We start from the raw sequence: 20,250 nt of genomic DNA, 5'->3' as shown, positions 1-20,250 counted from the left end.
AGTGCTGGTAAAGATGGTGACTTGCTCTATGAACAGATCCTTGATTCTTTTTTGTCATTGCCAGATCTATTATTTTCCTTTTTATGATTTGGATAATTTAATTTCCCAATGTGAAATATAGAACAAAAATGGAATTTAATAGAGTATATTCCATTTGCTCTCTCATGCTGTGATTGGCACTGATTATATAGTGAAAGTCAAGAAAAATACTTGGTATGGTTGTAACTTTAGTGAATAAATTTCTTGGGAAAAAACTTTCTTTTTATAGAAATGATTCTGAATCTTGTGAAGTTATATTGCTTCTGTGTACAGCTATGAGGTACACATATTTAGTACCAGGAGGATAGGAAAAATGTTCAGCACATAGTAGGTACTTAAATATATATTTGATGAAAGGTTGAGTCCTTTCTTCATTTGGCTTTTTTGGGTAGACAGGTTCTTACAAACAAAGACCTTAACAAAGGTTAAGCTGTTTAGTCTGGGCAGGTTGTTTTCGGCACAAGTTGTTTTCTGCTGAGGATTGCATCTTGTACCCTTTACCCTCAGTGGTCCTCCCCCTTTTATTTAAGACACACATTGGCTTTCTGCTGATCTTGTACTCTTTCCTCTATCCAAAAGACAGGGAAAACTAATATTAAATTAAATATAATAACAGAAACTTTTTCTTTTTGAAATATAATCTCAGCTAGACTCTGAGACTTTGCCTTTTAGGTATATGTGGAATAGAAAGCTTTGTGCATTTGTGCATCCTTTTCATGGCTGAATAATAGTCCATTGTATGTATATACCACATTTTGTTTATACATTCTTCTGTCGATGGACACTTGGATTGTTTCCACTTTTTGGCTACTGTGAAGAATGCTGCCATGAACATTGGTGTGCAAGTATCTGTTTAAGTACCTGTTTTCAATTCTTTTGGGTATACTTAAGTGTAGAATTCCAGGTCATATGGTACTTCTATATTTAACATTTTGAGGAGCACCCCAAAATATTTCCGTAACAGTTGCACCATTTTATATTCCCACCAGCATTGTACGAGGGTTCCAGTTTTTCCATATCCTTGTCAACACTTATGTTCTGTTTTTCTGATATAACCATCCTAGTGGGAATGAACTAGCATCTCATTGTGATTTTGATTTGCATTTACTTGATGACTAATGATGTTGAACCTCTTTTCATGTGTTTATTGTCCATTTGTATATCTTTGGAGAAATGTCTATTCAAGTCCTTTCCCTCATTTTAATGGGTTCTTTATGTTGTTATTGAATTACAGGAGTTTTAAAATATATTCTTGATATTAATCTCTTACCAGATATGATTTATAAATACTTTTTCCTATTCTGTTGGCTGTCTTTTCACTTTTTTTGATAGTGTCCTTTGATGCCTGAAAGTTTTTAATTTTGATGTAGTCCCGTTAATTCATTTGTTTTCGTTTGTTGCTTGTGCTATCAGTGTCACACTTAAGACACCATTGCCAGCTCCCCGGTCATGAAGACTTTCTCCTGTCTTTTCTTCCAAGAGTTGTATAGTTTTAGTTCTTAAATTCCATGATCTATTTTGAATAAAATTTTCCCATTATTCTTAACTGTTATTATTATTCCTTAATTTTCCTATACGGTTTTATGGTAGATTGAATTATGTACCCCAGTTTGGACAGGTTCTTAATCTTAATCTGCATTCCTGTGATGTGAACCCATTGTAAATAGGATCTGTTGAAGATGTTATTTTTAGTTAAGATGTGGCCCAACTGAATGAGGGTGGGTCTTACAGAGGCTTTGTAAGAAGGACCTGGAAGTCACAGAAGTGAGAAAAGGAGAGAACATCTCCATGTGACAGGAGAGCCTATGAACCCCAAGAATTGCCTGCAGCCAGTCCCAGAACTCTAAGGATCCTGGGGGAAGGCATAGTCTTGCTAACACCTTGATTTGTAAGGCCTCTGAAACCATGAGCCGATAAATTTCCAATGTTTACCCCAAACCAGTTTTTGGTATTTGTGATAGCAGCTCGGAGGAACTTAGAAAGCTTTAAAGAGAAAAATCTATAGATATTTTGTTTTACCTATTTAATCAGTCTAATGAACAGAACTTGGAGTCTGTATGTATCCCAAAAAGGATCATGTTCTTTTAATCCGTTCCTGTGGGTGCAGACCTATAGTAGGTGGGACCTTATTATTATTATTTCAATTGAGATGTGACTCACCTCATTTAGGGTGGGTCTTATTCCTCTTACTGGCATCCTCTCTAAGAGGATGAAAGACAGAAACTAAGAGACAGAGAAATTAAGTGATGAAATTAAGAGAAGCTTACAGAGAAACATCCAGAGAAGTTTAGAGAAAAAGCGACAGACAGAGAAGCCAGAAGCTGAAGCAACGAAACCTAGGAGAGAAGTACCAGGAAATGTCGCCATGTGCCTTCCTATCTGACAGAGGAGCCCAAGCTCACTGGTAACTGGTCTTCAGAGAAGCTATCGTCCTATTGATTCCTTAGTTGGGACATTTTCATAGCCTCAGAACTCTAAATTTGTAAGCTAATAAATCCTCATTGTTAAAAGCCAGTCCATTTCTGGTATATTGCATTTCATCAGCTTTATCAAGCCAAAACAAGAATCTAAACTCAGCAACTTCCTCTTTCATTCTTACCTTTCTGCAGCTAGTTTTGCATTTTCTACTGTGAGAGTTGGGGAGAATTTATATATATGTATACCTTAATCAGATTTATTGAGGCATAATTTACATACAGTAAAATTCACCCATTTTAAACACAATTTGATGAGTTCTGACAGATGTGTACAGTTGTACCACTACCATAAAAATTATAATAGAACATTCCTATTACCCCAAAAAGTTCCCTTGTAATCCTTTGTACTCTGTTCTCTTCCCTGCGCCAAGCTCTTGGGAACCGTTGATCTGCTTTGTGTCAATGTTGTTTTGCTTTTTCCAAAATTTTGGATAAATGGAATCAAACCAATACATTGTCTTTTATGTCTGACTTCTTTCACTCAGCATAATAGTTTTCAAATTCCTCTTTGTTTTTTCTTAAACTTTTTATTTTGAAATAATTTCACCCCTCTATACAGTTGCAAAAATAGTACAAATCCAATTAGAGAACTCCAGCATTATCTTCCCTCCATACCCAGTCCGTCAGTTTTAACATTTTGCTTTATCATTCTGTGTCTGTCTATCTGTTATTTTCTAAACATTTGAGAGTATGTTGTCCTCTATGTTGTTTTGAATATCAGTAGTTCATTCCTTTTTTATTTCTGAGAAGTGTTTCATTGTAAGGGTATATCACACTTTGTATATCCATTTACCAGTTGATGACCGTTTGGATTGTTTCCATTTGTCCCTATTATGAATAAAGCTGCTATGAATGTGTGTGTACAACTCTTTTTGTAGACATATGTTTTCATTTCTCCTGGATAAATACTTAGGAGTAAGAGTGCTAGGATGTATGGTATGTGTAAGTTTATCTTTATAATAAACTGCCAAACTATTTTCAAAAGTGGCTGGGCCATTTTTGCTTTTCTGCCTGTTCCTGTTTGCTAATGCTGCCGTATGGAAAATACCAGAAATGGATTGGCTTTAATAAAGGGGGTTTATTTGGTTACAAAGTTACAGTCTGAAGGCCATGAAAATGTCCAAATGAAGGCATCAATACAAGTATACCATCACCAAAGGAAGGCCAATAGCATCTGGAAAACCTCTGTTAGCTCAGAAGGCATGTGGCTGGCGTCTGCTTGTTCCTAGGTTTCAAAATGGCGTTCTCCAAAATGTAGCTCTTGGGGCATTTTGTCCTCTCTTAGCTGTATCTCCTCTTCAAAATGTCCCTCTCAGTTGCTCTTAGCTCCTTCTGTCTGTGAACTCTTTTTTTTTTTTTTTTTATCATCATTTTATTGAGATATATTCACATACCACGCAGTCATACAAAACAAATTGAACTTTCAATTGTTTACAGTACCATTACATAGTTGTACATTCATCACCTAAATCAATCCCTGACACCTTCATTAGCACACACACAAAAATAACAAGAATAATAATTAGAGTGAAAAACAGCAATTGAAGTAAAAAAGAACACTGGGTACCTTTGTCTGTTTGTTTCCTTCCCCTATTTTTCTACTCATCCATCCATAAACTAGACAAAGTGGAGTGTGGTCCTTATGGCTTTCCCAATCCCATTGTCATCCCTCCAACTGTCTTCGAGATTCATGGGTTCTGGGTTGTAGTTTGATAGTTTCAGGTATCCACCACCAGCTACCCCAATTCTTTAGAACCTAAAAAGGGTTGTCTAAAGTGTGCGTAAGAGTGCCCACCGGAGTGACCTCTTGGCTCGTTTTGGAATCTCTCTGCCACTGAAGCTTATTTCATTTCCTTTCACATCCCCCTTTTGGTCAAGAAGATGTTCTCCGTCCCACGATGCCGGGTCTACATTCCTCCCTGGGAGTCATATTCTACGTTGCCAGGGAGATTCACTCCCCTGGGTGTCTGATCCCACGTAGGGGGGAGGGCAGTGATTTCACCTTTCAAGTTGGCTTAGCCAGAGAGAGAGGGCCACATCTGAGCAACAAAGAGGCATTCAGGAGGAGACTCTTAGGCACAAACATACGGAGGCCTAGCCTCTCCTTTGCAGCAACCGTCTTCCCAAGGGTAAAACGTATGGTAGAGGGCTCAACCCATCAAACCACCAGTTCCCTATGTCTGTGGTCATGTTAGCAACCATGGAGGTGGGGTAGGCGAATACCCCTGCATTCTCCACAGGCTCCTCAAGGGGGCACTACATCTTTTTTTTTTTTCCTTGTTTTTCTTTCTTTCTTTTTTTTTTTTTTTTAACTTTCCCTTCTTTTTTAAATCAACTGTATAAAAAAAAAGTTAAAAAGAAAACAAACATACAATAAAAGAACATTTCAAAGAGACCATAACAAGGGAGTAAGAAAAAGACAACTAACCTAAGATAACTGCTTAACTTCCAACATGTTCCTACTTTACCCCAAGAAAGTTACATAATATAGCAACATTTCTGTGAACTTGTTCCTACTATATCCATCAGAAATTAACAGACCATAGTCATTTCTGGGCATCCCCAGAACGTTAAATAGGTTATCTGTTCTTCTTGGATTATTGTTCCCCCTTCCTTAATTGCTCTCTACTGCTAGTTCCCCTACATTCTACATTATAAACCATTTGTTTTACATTTTTCAAAGTTCACATTAGTGGTAGCATATAATATTTCTCTTTTTGTGCCTGGCTTATTTCGCTCAGCATTATGTCTTCAAGGTTCATCCATGTTGTCATATGTTTCACGAGATCGTTCCTTCTTACTGCCGTGTAGTATTCCATCGTGTGTATATACCACATTTTATTTATCCACTAATCTGTTGAAGGACATTTGGGTTGTTTCCATCTCTTGGCAATTGTGAATAATGCTGCTATGAACACTGGCGTGCAGATATCTGTTCGTGTCACTGCTTTCCGATCTTCCGGGTATATACCGAGAAGTGCAATCGCTGGATCGAATGGTAGCTCTATATCTAGTTTTCTAAGGAACTGCCAGACTGACTTCCAGAGTGGCTGAACCATTATACAGTCCCACCAACAATGAATAAGAGTTCCAATTTCTCCACATCCCCTCCAGCATTTGTAGTTTCCTGTTTGTTTAATGGCAGCCATTCTAACCAGTGTTAGATGGTATCTCATTGTGGTTTTAATTTGCATCTCTCTAATAGCTAGTGAAGCTGAACATTTTTTCATGTGTTTCTTGGCCATTTGTATTTCTTCTTCAGAGAACTGTCTTTTCATATCTTTTGCCCATTTTATAATTGGGCTGTCTGTACTATTGTCATTGAGTTGTAGGATTTCTTTGTATATGCAAGATATCAGTCTTTTGTCAGATACATGGTTTCCAAAAATTTTTTCCCATTGAGTTGGCTGCCTCTTTACCTTTTTGAGAAATTCCTTTGAGGTGCAGAAACTTCTAAGCTTGAGGAGTTCCCATTTATCTATTTTTTCTTTTGTTGCTTGAGCTTTGGGTGTAAAGTCTAGGAAGTGGCCGCCTAATACAAGGTCTTGAAGATGTTTTCCTACATTATCTTCTAGGAGTTTTATGGTACTTTCTTTTATATTGAGATCTTTGGTCCATTTTGAGTTAATTTTTGTGTAGGGGGTGAGGTAGGGGTCCTCTTTCATTCTTTTGGATATGGCTATCCAACTCTCCCAGCCCCATTTGTTGAAAAGACCATTATGGCTCAGTTCAGTGACTTTGGGGGCCTTGTCAAAGATCAGTCGGCCATAGATCTGAGGGTCTATCTCTGAATTCTCAATTCGATTCCATTGATCTATGTGTCTGTCTTTGTGCCAGTACCATGCTGTTTTGGCAACTGTGGCTTTATAATAAGCTTCAAAGTCAGGGAGTGTAAGTCCTCCCACTTCGTTTTTCTTTTTTAGAGTGTCTTTAGCAATTCGAGGCATCTTCCCTTTCCAAATAAATTTGATAACTAGCTTTTCCAAGTCTGCAAAGTAGGTTGTTGGAATTTTGATTGGGATTGCATTGAATCTGTAGATGAGTTTGGGTAGAATTGACATCTTAATGACATTTAGCCTTCCTATCCATGAACATGGAATATTTTTCCATCTTTTAAGGTCCCCTTCTATTTCTTTTAGTAGAGTTATGTAGTTTTCTTTGTATAGGTCTTTTACATCTTTGGTTAAGTTTATTCCTAGGTACTTGATTTTTTTAGTTGCTATTGAAAATGGTATCTTTTTCTTGAGTGTCTCTTCAGTTTGTTCATTTCTAGCATATAGAAACATTACTGATTTATGTGCATTAATGTTGCATCCTGCTGCTTTGCTAAATTTGTTTATTAGCTCTAGTAGCTGTATCGTCGATTTCTCAGGGTTTTCTAGATATAAGATCATATCATCTGCAAACAATGACAGTTTTACTTCTTCTTTTACAATTTGGATGCCTTTTATTTCTTTGTGTTGCCGGATTGCCCTGGCTAGCACTTCCAGCACAATGTTGAATAACAGTGGTGACAGCGGGCATCCTTGTCTTGTTCCTGATCTTAGAGGGAAGGCTTTCAGTCTCTCACCATTGAGTACTATGCTGGCTGTGGGTTTTTCATATATGCTCTTTATCATGTTGAGGAAGTTTCCTTCAATTCCTACCTTTTGAAGTGTTTTTATCAAAAAGGGATGTTGGATTTTGTCAAATGCTTTTTCAGCATCTATTGAGATGATCAATTGATTTTTCCCTTTCGAGTTTTTAATGTGTTGTAATACATTGATTGTTTTTCTTATGTTGAACCATCCTTGCATGCCTGGAATGAACCCCACTTCGTCATGGTGTATGATTTTTTTAATGCGTCTTTGGATTCGATTTGCAAGTATTTTGTTGAGGAGTTTTGCATCTATATTCATTAGGGAGATTGGCCGGTAGTTTTCCTTTTTTGTAGCATCTTTGCCTGGTTTTGGTATTAGATTGATGTTAGCTTCATAAAATGAGTTAGGTAGTGTTCCATTTTCTTCAATGTTTTGAAAGAGTTTGAGTAAGATTGGTGTCAGTTCTTTCTGGAAAGTTTGGTAGAATTCCCCTGTGAATCCATCTGGCCCTGGGCATTTATTTGTGGGAAGATTTTTGATGACTGATTGGATCTCTTTGCTTGTGATGGGTTGGTTGAGGTCTTCTATTTCTTCTCTGGTCAGTCTAGGTTGTTCATATGTTTCCAGGAAATTGTCCATTTCTTCTACATTGTCCAGTTTGTTGCCATACAGTTGTTCATAGTATCCTCTTATAATTTTTTTAATTTCTTCAGGATCTGCAGTTATGTCACCTTTTTCATTCATTATTTTGTTTATATGGGTCTTCTCTCTTTTTGATTTTGTCAGTCTAGCTAGGGGCTTGTCAATCTTGTTGATCTTCTCAAAGAACCAACTTTTGGTGATATTTATCCTCTCTATTGTTTTTTTGTTCTCTATGTCATTTATTTCTGCTTTAATCCTTGTGATTTCTTTTCTTCTACTTGGTTTAGGATTGGTTTGCTGTTCATTTTCTAGCTTCTTCAGTTGATCCATTAGTTCTTTGATTTTGGCTCTTTCTTCCTTTTTAATATATGCGTTTAGTGCTATAAATTTCCCCCTTAGCACTGCTTTTGCTGCATCCCATAGGTTTTAGTATGTTGTGTTCTCATTTTCATTCGTCTCTATGTATTTAGCAATTTCTCTTGCAATTTCTTCTTTAACCCACTGATTGTTTAGGAGTGTGTTGTTTAACCTCCAGGTGTTTGTGAGTTTTCTAAGTCTCTGATGGTTATTGACTTCTAATTGTATTCCATTGTGGTCAGAGAATGTGCTTTGAATAATTTCAATCTTTTTAAATTTATTGAGGCTTGTTTTATGTCCCAGCATATGATCTATTCTGGAGAAAGTTCCGTGAGCACTAGAAAAGTATGTGTATCCTGGTGATTTGGGATGTAATGTTCTGTATATGTCTGTTAAATCTAATTCATTTATCAGATTGTTTAGGTTTTCAATTTCCTTATTGGTCTTCTGTCTGGTTGATCTATCTATAGGAGAGAGTGATGTGTTGAAGTCTCCCACAATTATTGTGGAAACATCAATTGCTTCCTTTAGTTTTGCCAGTGTTTCTCTCATGTATTTTGTGGCACCTTGATTGGGTGCATAGACATTTACGATTGTTATTTCTTCTTGCTGAATTGCCCCTTTTATTAGTATGTAGTGGCCTTCTTTGTCTCTCAAAACATCCTTGCATTTGAAGTCTATTTTATCTGAGATTAATATTGCTACACCTGCTTTCTTTTGGCTGTAGCTTGCATGAAATATTTTTTTCCATCCTTTCACTTTCAGTTTCTTTGTGTCCCTGTGTCTAAGATGAGTCTCTTGTATGCAACATATTGATGGTTCATTTTTTTTGATCCATTCTGCGAATCTATATCTTTTAATTGGGGAGTTTAATCCATTTACATTCAACGTTATAACTGTGAAGGCATTTCTTCAATCGGCCATCTTATCCTTTGGTTTATGTTTGCCATATTTTTCCCTCTCTCTATTAATATCCTTTATTGTACCCATACCGAATCTCTTTAGTACTGAACCTTACTCCAAGTCTCTCTGTCCTGTCTTTGTTTCTCTGTCTGTAGGGCTCCCTTTAGTATCTCCAGTAGGGCAGGTCTCTTGTTAGCAAATTCTCTCAGCATTTGTTTGTCTGTGAAAAATTTAAGCTCTTCCTCAAATTTGAAGGAGAGCTTTGCTGGATAAAGTATTCTTGGCTGGAAATTTTTCTCACTCAGAATTTTAAATATATCGTGCCACTGCCTTCTTGCCTCCATGGTGGCTGCTGAGTAGTCACTACTTAGTCTTATGCTGTTTCCTTTGTATGTGGTGAATTGCTTTTCTCTTGCTGCTTTCAGAACCTGCTCCTTCTCTTCTGTGTTTGACAGTGTGATCAGTATATGTCTCGGAGTGGGTTTATTTGGATTTATTCTATTTGGAGTTCGCTGAGCATTTACGATTTGTGTATTTATGTTGTTTAGAAGATTTGGGAAGTTTTCCCCAACAATTTCTTTGAATACTCTTCCTAGACCTTTACCCTTTTCTTCCCCTTCTGGGACACCAATGAGTCTTATATTTGGACGTTTCATATTATCTATCATATCCCTGAGGTCCATTTCAATTTTTTCAATTTTTTTCCCCTTTCTTTCTTTTATGCTTTCATTTTCCATTCTGTCATCTTCGAGGTCACTGATTCGTTGTTCAACTTCCTCTAGTCTTGTACTATGAGTGTCCAGAATCTTTTTAATTTGGTCAACAGTTTCTTTAATTTCCATAAGATCATCCATTTTTTTATTTAGTCTTGCAATGTCTTCTTTATGCTCTTCTAGAGTCTTCTTGATTTCCTTTATCTCCCGTACTATGGTCTCATTGTTCATCTTTAGTTCTTTGAGTAGCTGCTCTAGGTGCTGTGTCTCTTCTGATCTTTTGATTTGGGTGCTTGGGCTTGGGTTATCCATATCGTCTGGTTTTTTCATATGCTTTATAATTTTCTGTTGTTTTTGGCCTCGTGGCATTTGCTGAACTTGATAGGGTTCTTTTAGGGTTTGTAGACCTATTGAAGTCCTTATCTCTAATTTATCCGATCTACAGCTTCGTGGAGTACACTTTGTCTAACTAACCAGCAGGTGGCGTCCACGAGCCACCTGTTCTCCACAAGCCAGTTCTCCCCTGCTTAGCCTTTTTGGTGAGTGGGGGAGTGAGTCTTGTGGGGCCCAATTGGTGTACCAAACTTGCGTGTGTAGTTGGTGTTGCCTGCCCTGTATGTGGGGCGTGTTTCTGGGCAGTCGGGGAGGGGGGGTGGCCCTAACAATCAAATCTCCCTGGTGATCCTAGAGTTTTAAAGCTGCTGCAATAGTCTAATCCTTCAGTTCAGTCCTGCCACAGTTTGTCTCTACCACTGACCCACAAGTCCTTGGTATTGGCATATGGCTCCTGAGACTTGCAAGTGGGCCCCTCTTCCAGGCTGTGCACCCCGGGTCCTCTGTTGAGGGATGACTGTGCTATGTCACAGGTGAGTGCCGTGCCCCCAGGGCATTTCTGGGCTGCTGGGCTGTGTAGGGAGGCTCCCAGTCTGCTCAAATGATGGCTGAATGGGGCTTTGTTAATTCACACTGCTCCACCTTCTCAACTCTGGGACAATCAGCTGAGGTTGCAGGGAAGGCTAATGTCCACGCCCAGTTTTGTGGTGTGTGCCTGTTATTTGAAGCACTTCCGTCACACTGGGTTCTCTGGGGCGGCTCTGGGCTATGGGGCTGGCGATGGGCAGGAGTGTTTCCTGTCTACCAGGATGGTGGCTGTGAGCGGACACCCCCCTTTTCTTGGGAAGTTGTGTTGTTTAGTGAATTTTCTCAGCCACTGGATTATTGCCTTTTGTCTCAGAGCTCTCTTAGTTCTGCTCTTGACTTGATGTGCCCAAATTGCAAGTCTTTGAAGCTTTCTGTATTGGGCTTCTTAGAGTAATTGTTTTGGAAAAAGAAAAAAGGATTAAAAAAAAAAAAAAAAAGAAAAAGGGCCCTCCTCAGAGATCTAATGGGTTATTGAAATGCTAAGAGACAAAGCAACCAGGGCCATTAAGGAAAGGTCCACAGGGCAGAGAGATCAGCTTTTCTTCGGGATTTGCATATGCGCCTCCGGGCCCTTCCCCTTTCTATGTTCACCAGAGCTCCAAAAATCCTCCGCTTTTATTTTGGGGTTTTTCGTGTTGTTGTTTTTTTTCTATGCCTGTCTCCTCTCTGCTGCGCTGGCTGCTCTCAGATTCTCTGGTGTCTGATCTCAGTCTATCTATGGTTGGAGTTTGGATCGGTAGAATGAGTTTCCGATAAGGGCTGCCACTGCAGTTCTCCCTTCTCCTTCCCGGAGCTGACAGCCCCTCCTCCCATGGGACTGAGCCTTGCTGGAAGGGCGAGGGTCCCCTGGCCGCAAAAACTTACAGATTTCGCTGATCTCAGCAGTTCGACATTTTCATGAGTGTTGTATGAAGTATGCCCAAAGACAGATTGCTCTGTGGTGTCCAGTCCACGCAGTTCCTGGCTTTCTACCTACTTTCCTGGAGGAGTAACTAAAATATACAGCTCACCAGTCTGCCATCTTGCCCCGCCTCCTGTGAACTCTTTATATGGCTCCAGTGGTTTATTTCAGATCCACCCTGAATGGGTGGGGTAACACCTCCATGGAAATTATCCAATAAAAAGTCTCTCCCACAGTTGATTGAGTCTCATCTCCATGGAAACACTTAATCAAAAGATTCTAACCTAATCAACACTAATACTCCTGCCCCCACAAGATTGCTTCAAAGATAATGGTATTTTGGGGGACATAATACATCCAAACTGGCATACCACCTGTAATATATATTTTCAGTTGTTTCACATCCTCACCACTAGTAGATGTTATCATTGTATTAGTTTTAACCATCCCTAGTGGATATGTAGAGGTATCTTGTTGTGGTTTTAATTTGCATTTCCCTAATAGCTAATGAAATTGAGCATCTTATGTGCTTATTTGCCAATCATATATATTTTATGAAGTGTCTGTTTAAATATTTTGTTTTAAAAATTGTTTTTTTTTAAAATTGATTTTTAAGAGTTCTTTATTCTGGATGCAAGTTACTTATCGGATATGCTTTGCAAATATTTTCTCCCATCTGTGGCTTACCTTTTCATTTTCTTATGAGTGTTTTATACGAAGATCAATATATAAAAATATGCAAAAATCAGTCAGATTCATCTACACTAACAAAGCAATTGGAAATTGAAAATTTTAAATTCATACTATCTGTAATAGCTTTAAATATGAAATGCTTAGAGATGAATTTGAGGAAACCTTTGCAATACCAGTACACTGAAAACTACAAAACATTGCTGAGAGAAATTAAAGACATCAATGAATGGAGAGAGATAACATATTCATGGATCGTAAGACTCAATATCATTCAGAAGTCAATTTTCCTCATTCATCTGTAGATTCAGTGCAGTCCCAATATAAATCTAAGCAGTCTTTTTCCAAAATTGACAGGATGACTTTATATTTATATTGATATTGAAATTAAGAGGACCTCGAAAGATGTCTTAGTTTGCCATGCTGCCATGACAAATACCACACATTGGGTTTGCTTAAACAACAGGAATTTATTATCTCATGAATTCAGAGGCGGGAAAGCTTGCTTCTTCCTAGGGTGGGTAGGGTTCTGGTGGGCTGGCAGTGCTTCAGATTCCTTGACTTTCCTGTCACATGATGGTATCCTCTACTTTAATTTCTTCTGTTGACTTCTAGCTCCTCCATGTGGCTTTCTCTGACATGTTTGAATTTCTTCTGCTTATGAAGAGCTCTGGTCATCTGGACTAAGGCCCATCCTCATTCATTGGGCCACACCTTAACTAAAATAAAATCTTTAAGAGATTTTATTTATAATGAGTTCATGCTCAGTAATGAGGATTAAGGACATATCTAAACTGGGGTACATAATTGAGTCTACCACAAATAACCAAAAAAAAATATTGAAAAAGAAGACCAAAGTTGGAGGAATTACCCCAGCTGATTTTATGACATACTAAAACTACAGTAATCAAGACTGTGGTGTTGGTATAAGGACAGACATATAGATCACTGGAACATAGCAGAGTCCAGAAATAGTCAAATCTGCCGAGGTAATTTAATGTAGAAAAGATAGGTGTTTTCAATAAATTTAGCTGGAAAAAGTAGACACTCATTAAAAAAAATGGAACTTTAATCCTTACCAAATATTATATACAAAAATTAACTTGAAAGAGATAATTGACCAAATGTAAGAGTTAAAATCTAATAAAACATCTAGAAGAAAACAGCAGGAAATCTTAGTGACTTACGGTGAGGCAGAGGTTTCTTAGAACAAAAAAAGCACAAGCCATGAGAGAAAAATATTGGTCTGCATTGAAATGAAACCTTGCACTCTTGAGTACATATTTTTAATGGGATGGGGCAGATTGAAGTGTGAGTATAAGAGGATGGAATGGTGAATATTTTGCAACATTTTGCAACTACTAAAGAGGTTGTTTTAGTTTGCTAATGCTGGTGGAATGCAAAACACCAGAGATGGATTGGCTTTTATAAAAGGGGGTTTATTTGGTTACACAGTTACAGTCTTAAGGCCATAAGATATCCAAGGTAACACATCAGCAATCGGGTACCTTCACTGGAGGATGGCCAGTGGTGTCCGGAAAACCTCTGTTAGCTGGGAAGGCACGTGGCTGGCGTCTGCTTCAAAGTTCTGGTTTCAAAATGGCTTTCTCCCAGGACGTTCCTCTCTAGGCTGCAGTTCCTCAAAAATGTCACTCTTAGTTGCACTTGGGGTATTTGTCCTCACTTAGCTTCTCCGGAGCAAGAGTTTGCTTTCAATAAACTGAACTGTCTCTCATCTGCAGCCCCTGTGCTTTCTTCATAGTGTCCCTCTTGGCTATAGCAGCTTGCTCCTTCTGTCTGATCTTATATAGTGCTCCAGTAATTTAATTCAGACCCACCCTGAGTGGGCAGTCCAACACCTCCATGGAAATTATCCAGTCAGAGTCATCACCCACAGTTGGGTGGGGTGCATCTCCATGGAAACACTCAAAGAATTACAGTCTAATTAACACTGATAGGTCTGCCCACACAAGATTACATCAAAGGTAATGGCATTTGGGGAACATAATACATTCAAACTGGCACAGAGGTACTAACAGGTTTTGATATTTATTTGGATTTTAGTAAATGTCACTACATTTACCTTTGGAAATGGAATTCCGAAAGTCATGATGAATGGTATTTGCAATTAGCCTCCATGAGCTACCCATTGACTTATACTGTTTTCATTCATAACCAAGAAAATAGATAATGAAATGATGGTGAATGACTTCTTATTTATAAAAGACGTTATTGCAAGCTCAGGCTGGAGACCGATGTTCCAAGTCCCAGTCCTGCCGCTGGGTAATCACATGACCCTACATAAGTTATTTAACTTCCTTAAGTGTCAGTTTTCTCATTTGTAAAATCATGATAATTATAGTATTTTCATTAGAGACAATCCTTTTAAAATAACATAGTGCTAGATTTGTAGTACGAATTAAACGTTTTTTTTTTCTTTCTCTTTTTCCAAGCTAGGTACTTCAGTTACTAGCAATTACCTTTGACAGCTTATACTCATGGAGAACTGCCGGACTAGATAAAAGAAAATTAGGAAATAAAAATTAATTCCAGTTTTCTACTTTGGAAGACTGTGGTACCTTTAACTGAAATTGGGATATAGAAAAGGAGCAGGTTTGGGGAGGAAGTTAATAAGTTTGAATCTCAACATGTTGATAACAGTTCATTTCTGGTTTAGCTATCCTCTTAAGGTAAGAAATAAAGGTCCAGAGTTGAGGAGAGAAGTTTAGGGCTGTAGATACGGATTTGGAAGTTATAAATTAAATCACCATCCAATAAAGAAAAGAGAAAGAAAAGGAATGTAGGGAAGCATGAAAAATCTGCATGTGAGAGGGCAAATAGTATGAGATGGTATCAAGAAGTATCAAATTTAGTAAGAACCATAGGAGTTTAGATAAGGTGTGTTCATTGCCTATTAACTTTAGAATTACTGTTCTTTCCACTCTGGTTCCTCTCGTAAGACAAACATGTTTCTAATGCCACCTAGTGTCTTTTCAAAGGTATGCGAATAATATTTTATAATGAAATTTTTAAAAATGAAAATTGGGAGATTTCGTGAAATTTAACAGGATGTTAGCAGTCCAGTTGCTTACTCTCAAGAGCATCCTTAAGAGAGAGGCAAAGAAGACCAATAATTTTGCTGTGATAATTCTAGAGAATTTAAAGTGTCCAACCATAAAAGTAATGGTCTCTGTATTTTAAAAAACATTTAAAATTAAAAAATATTTTCAGATAAATTAGAAGGTTGATTGGAGTTATAGAAAGATATTGAATTTGTTCAGGGTTGGAATAAATGCGAGAATGTTTATGCAAGTTTTTCATCGAGTATTATACATGTTTTTTGTTTTTTTTTTTTTTTCCTTTGAAATCTTATATAGAAGGTCAGTACTAGTGTTTTAGTTGGGCAATGTCATGTATTGCAAGCATAGGGGTATTTAAAAGTGCTGAGTAAAGATTGAAAAGCAATGTTATTGGTACATTCTTTTATGTAAAAAGAGTAGGATTATTAGGGATATTTGAGTTGCAATGTATTAACCCTATTATACACTAGATTCTTTTACATATGTTTCCTTTTGTTTTCTTGGGAACCCTGTGAGATAGATATAATTATCTAATTTTACAGGTGAGAAAATTCAAGCCTGGAGAGATTTGTTCATTTATCCGTTCATTCCACAAATATTTATGAATCACTCATTATGTATTAGCATTGTTCAAGGTGCTGGTGTTACAACAGTGAATAAAACAAAGTTATGTACCTTGCTTTCAGGACAGCAAGTGAATGTTAGAGCTGGAATTCAAACTTAGGTCTGTCTGACTCCAAAGTCCATTTCAAGATTATAAGCAAGTGGAGGAAGTCTGGCAGGTTGGATTATTTCAATTTGCTTTTTTTTTTTTTGGCTGTATTTAGTGATACTTGATTTTCTCAACTCTTCAGACATTGAAAATTTTGATCAGGATTACATATGGGAAGAGTTTTACTTGATTTGGATTATGTAAGTATGATTGCTTAAAATTTTCCCCCGTGAGTTGAAAGGTATATAATTTTGAAATTTCTATTCTTTAGAAAATGCAAAGAATAATGAAAATACACTTAACTTTATTCCACATATATGTCAGGATCCTGGCAGGAAAGAGAGCACACAAATTATGAGATTATAATAAAGGGATATGGGCCGGGTATAGTGAAATGACAGGATACATGTAGTACCTCCTACCTAATAATAACCCAGTGATGTTACCAGTTCTAGGCCTGAAGGTGCAAAAGGAGGAAGCAGTTCTTGCAATTTGGGCTTATGTAGAAGCTCTTGGATATATAGAAGGTAGCCTGACAAGAGGTGTGACCTTTGGTAAAGGATGTATCCAGCCTGCCATGATCCTGCAGGGTCCAGCCTAGGAGAATAAATTGGCCCACCTTTCTCTCTTTTCTTTCTCTTTACTGCTGTTGCTCCTTATTGACTGAACCTAGTGTAACAATAGAGGGCAAGGGAACCTGTTGATACAGTACATAATGATCTGGTATTTTGGGGTACAGAGAATGATCTGTAGGGGCAAATGGATGATATCTTGTACATCTTGCAAGTTTTTTAAACATTACTTTTATTTATAGATAGTTCTGATTATGAATTACTTCATGTTAAATCATATTGCCATTTTATTTAAAGCATTGCTTATTCTAATTTTTGTATACTGTTTGAGAATTATCCTCATCCCAGAAACCGTCTCTTCCAACTCGAAAATTCTATTTCACAATTCTCTTACTCATCTAAAACATGTCAATATGTCATATTACTGTACCTTCATTTTAAATGTGTGAATATAAAATATAAATTAAAGTGCTGTATATAAAATAAGGTGTAGTAGCAAATAGCTGTTATTCCAATAGTAAACTTTTTGATCAAAAAATTCTATTTTCAAGTAGGAAATTATATTAATCACTTAGGGTCTTACATGGAATTGTATGCATTGTTCAATTTCTGTGCATCTTTTAAGATCCAGCTCATTGAATCCATCCTTTGTGCAGCTTTCTGTTACTCCTCAATCCTGAACAGAGTTATTTCACCCTGTTTGTATCACAGTTAAACTGTTTACAACCCTTATTACTGTATAAAGGTGGTCGATTCTAAGAGCATGAATTAAGATTAAGGGTAGTGCTTAAACCACCATTAGAAGGTACATTACCTTGGGCAAATGACTTAATGTGGTAGGTTGAATTATGCACTCCAGCAAATCGTAATCTATGCTCCTGTGGGTTGAACCTATTGTAAATAGGACCTTTTGAATATGTTATTTTAATTAAGGTGTGGTCCAACTGAATCAGGGTGGGTCTTAATCCAGATAAAAGGTAACCCAGAAGTCACAGAAGCCTGAAAGGAGAGGTCCCATCGCCATGTGATGGGAGGCAGAGATACAAACCAAGAAACCCCAATGATTTCCAGCAGTCAGGGCCAGAAAAGCTACAGTCTTTGGGGAAAAAACAACCATTTTCATATCTTGATTTTGGACTTATTTTAGCCTCAAAACCGTGAGCCAATAAATTCCTGTTATGGTATTTGTCATAGCATCCTGGCAAACTAAGACCCTTTAACTTCTATGTAACTCTTTTCCTTCTTTGTGAAACAGGAGTAAAAAGATCTAAAATAGTTACTCTGTTTTAGTTTTAAAAATTAAATGGATTTTTATCTGTAAAGCTCTTAGAACAGTGCCTAGTACATTGTAAACTCCAATAAATATTAATGTTATTATCATTGTCCTAGTATTGTTTGTAATTATCTGTATACCTTCTTCTTTCCTCTGCTAGTTTTTGAGCCTCTAGAAGGTAGGCACTTGAGTCTCTTCACCTTTGGATTCCAGGGCATAGCACAATGCCTAGCACATAGTGGATTCTCCGTAAACAATTGCTAAATTAGTTGTGTGTGTTCTGTTATCCTTGTTCCTTTGTCATTTAACCTCTAAATTTCAGGTTAACTTTTACTGTAAGGTTATGAGGAGTGCTTTCAAAGGCAACCTCTTCTATTTCTTTTTTCTCATAGGATTAGCATTTTTAAGTATTTTTAAGTATTTGCTGGGATTTTTGTTTGAAGGTCCTAACCATTACTAGGTTATAAGCTTCTTGATAGCAAGGTTCATTTCTTACAAAGCTTTTCCCTTTATTTATTGTCCCCTGCAACACGCATTCAATATAGTATTTGCAATTTGTATGCAGTAGTTGAATAAAGGAAGATATTATAAAAACAATTTTTTCCTAAGAATCATCTGCCTGTGATGTATTTTTTATTTTTCTTTTAAGTTTCTAAGTGAGCTGTCATTTCCCATTTTTGCAAGGTATCTTTTCTTATCTGTAGAATATTTAGGGTACAAGGCTGGTTCAAGGGTGTGTAGACTATTTGCCTTAAAAGGGAGGCATGTTAAGAAGTGGTAGTGTGCAGAAAAGTTAACATAGCAGGTCCGAGACTACCTATCCTTAGAAAGGCTCATGTGAAGGTTAGTCCTTGGCTGGCTTCTGGGAACTTGAATGGTAAACAGTTCCTGTATTAGAGTTCTCCAGAAAAACAGAACTGTCTCTCTCTCTCTCTCTCACTCACTCTCTCTCTCTGTCTCTGTCTCTATCTCTATCTCTGTCTCTTTCTCTATCTCTTATCTCTATCTCTATCTCTATCTCTATCTCTATCTCTATCTCTATATTACAGATTGGTTCATGTGGCCATGGGGATGGCAAGTCTGAATACAGTAGGACAGGCTGTAAGTTGGAAACTCCGATGAAGGTTTTGATGAATTCCCCAGGAGAAGCTGGCTGACAGAAGTAGAGTTAGAAACTCTTCTTTCTGACTGTTGAAATCAGTTCTCCCTTTAAGGCCTTCAACTAATTGGATGAGACTCCTCTCATTGCTGAAGGCAATCTCCTTTGTTGATTGTAGATGTAATCAGCCATAGATGGATCTAACTGAGCACTGATTTAAAATCCAAGAAGTACCTTCACAGTAACATTCAGGTCAGTGCTTGCTTGACCAAACAACTGGACACCATAACCTAGCCAAGCCGCCACTTGAACTTAATCATCGCAGTTCCCTACACTGATATAAAATTATAAATTATAAATAATTTATAAAATTATAAACTGTATAAACAATGCGGTTTATACTGACACCTGCTTTCCTTCTGGGAGTCTGGAATTTTGGTATGTGCTGGGTAGAGGGTGCTTACATGACCAGCTCCAATAAAAAACTTGAGCACTGAGTCTCTAATTAGAGCATCCCTGGTAGACAGCATTTCACATTTGTTGTCACAACTGCTTGCTGGGGAATAAGCGTGTCCTGTTTGTTTCTACTAGGCAGAGAACTGTTGGAAGCTTGCACCTGCTTTCCTTTGGACTTTGCCCTGAGCTTCTTTCCCCTTTGTTGATTTTGCTTTCTGTCCTTTCTCTGTAATAAATCTTAGGTGAGAGTCACTGTGTACCTAGTCCTGTTAGTTATCCAAAGAATCATTGAAACTGGGGGTGGCTTTGCAGACTTGCAACACAAGTAGTCTTTGAAGGGTGTGTGGAAATGGTCAAGTTTTACTTTAGAGGTGGGCAGTGAAGGTTGGTTTTATGTGTAATTACTTCAGGTCTTTTCATATCACCTGGACTGAGCCATCTTTTCTGTCACTGTTTGCTCAGGAGCTGGTTTTATTTACCCTGAGGTTGGTGTTGCCTCTGCCATGTCCTCTTCTTGTGTCTTATTACCTTAAAGAAGATTGAAAGAGCAGGACTCTAATTTCTTGGCCAATTAATTGCTTGTAGCAGATCTGATTTTCATTTTCCCTTCATTATATTTATTCAGTTAATGTTACACACTTGCCCACTTTGTTAAAGTGTTGTGCTGAGATCTGTGAGTGATAAGAGGAGGAATAATACACATCTCTTATGCTGCCACACTTTAATCTGTTTTTTTCCCCATGTGTTTTTAATCCGTACTTTCCCTAAGCTTAGTATAAACTTCTTCCATTTTTCCTCTTTCGGCCTCAGGATTTCCTGACTGACATTTTATGTT

The 20,250-nt window shown here is 37.6% G+C and overlaps 1 protein-coding gene across 5 annotated transcripts in view; it reads left to right on the top strand.

Annotated features, from left to right (window-relative positions):
* MAST2 (microtubule associated serine/threonine kinase 2) overlaps positions 1–20,250 on the top strand; it is a 330,440-nt gene that overhangs the window by 55,424 nt on the left and 254,766 nt on the right. The gene's annotated exons all lie outside the window — the stretch shown is intronic.

Source organism: Choloepus didactylus, chromosome 2 (genome assembly GCF_015220235.1).
Source record: "Choloepus didactylus isolate mChoDid1 chromosome 2, mChoDid1.pri, whole genome shotgun sequence".
Lineage (NCBI taxonomy): Eukaryota > Metazoa > Chordata > Mammalia > Pilosa > Megalonychidae > Choloepus > Choloepus didactylus.
The sequence above is the reverse complement of the archived record's forward strand: the minus strand, read 5'-3'. Positions and strand labels throughout refer to the sequence as shown.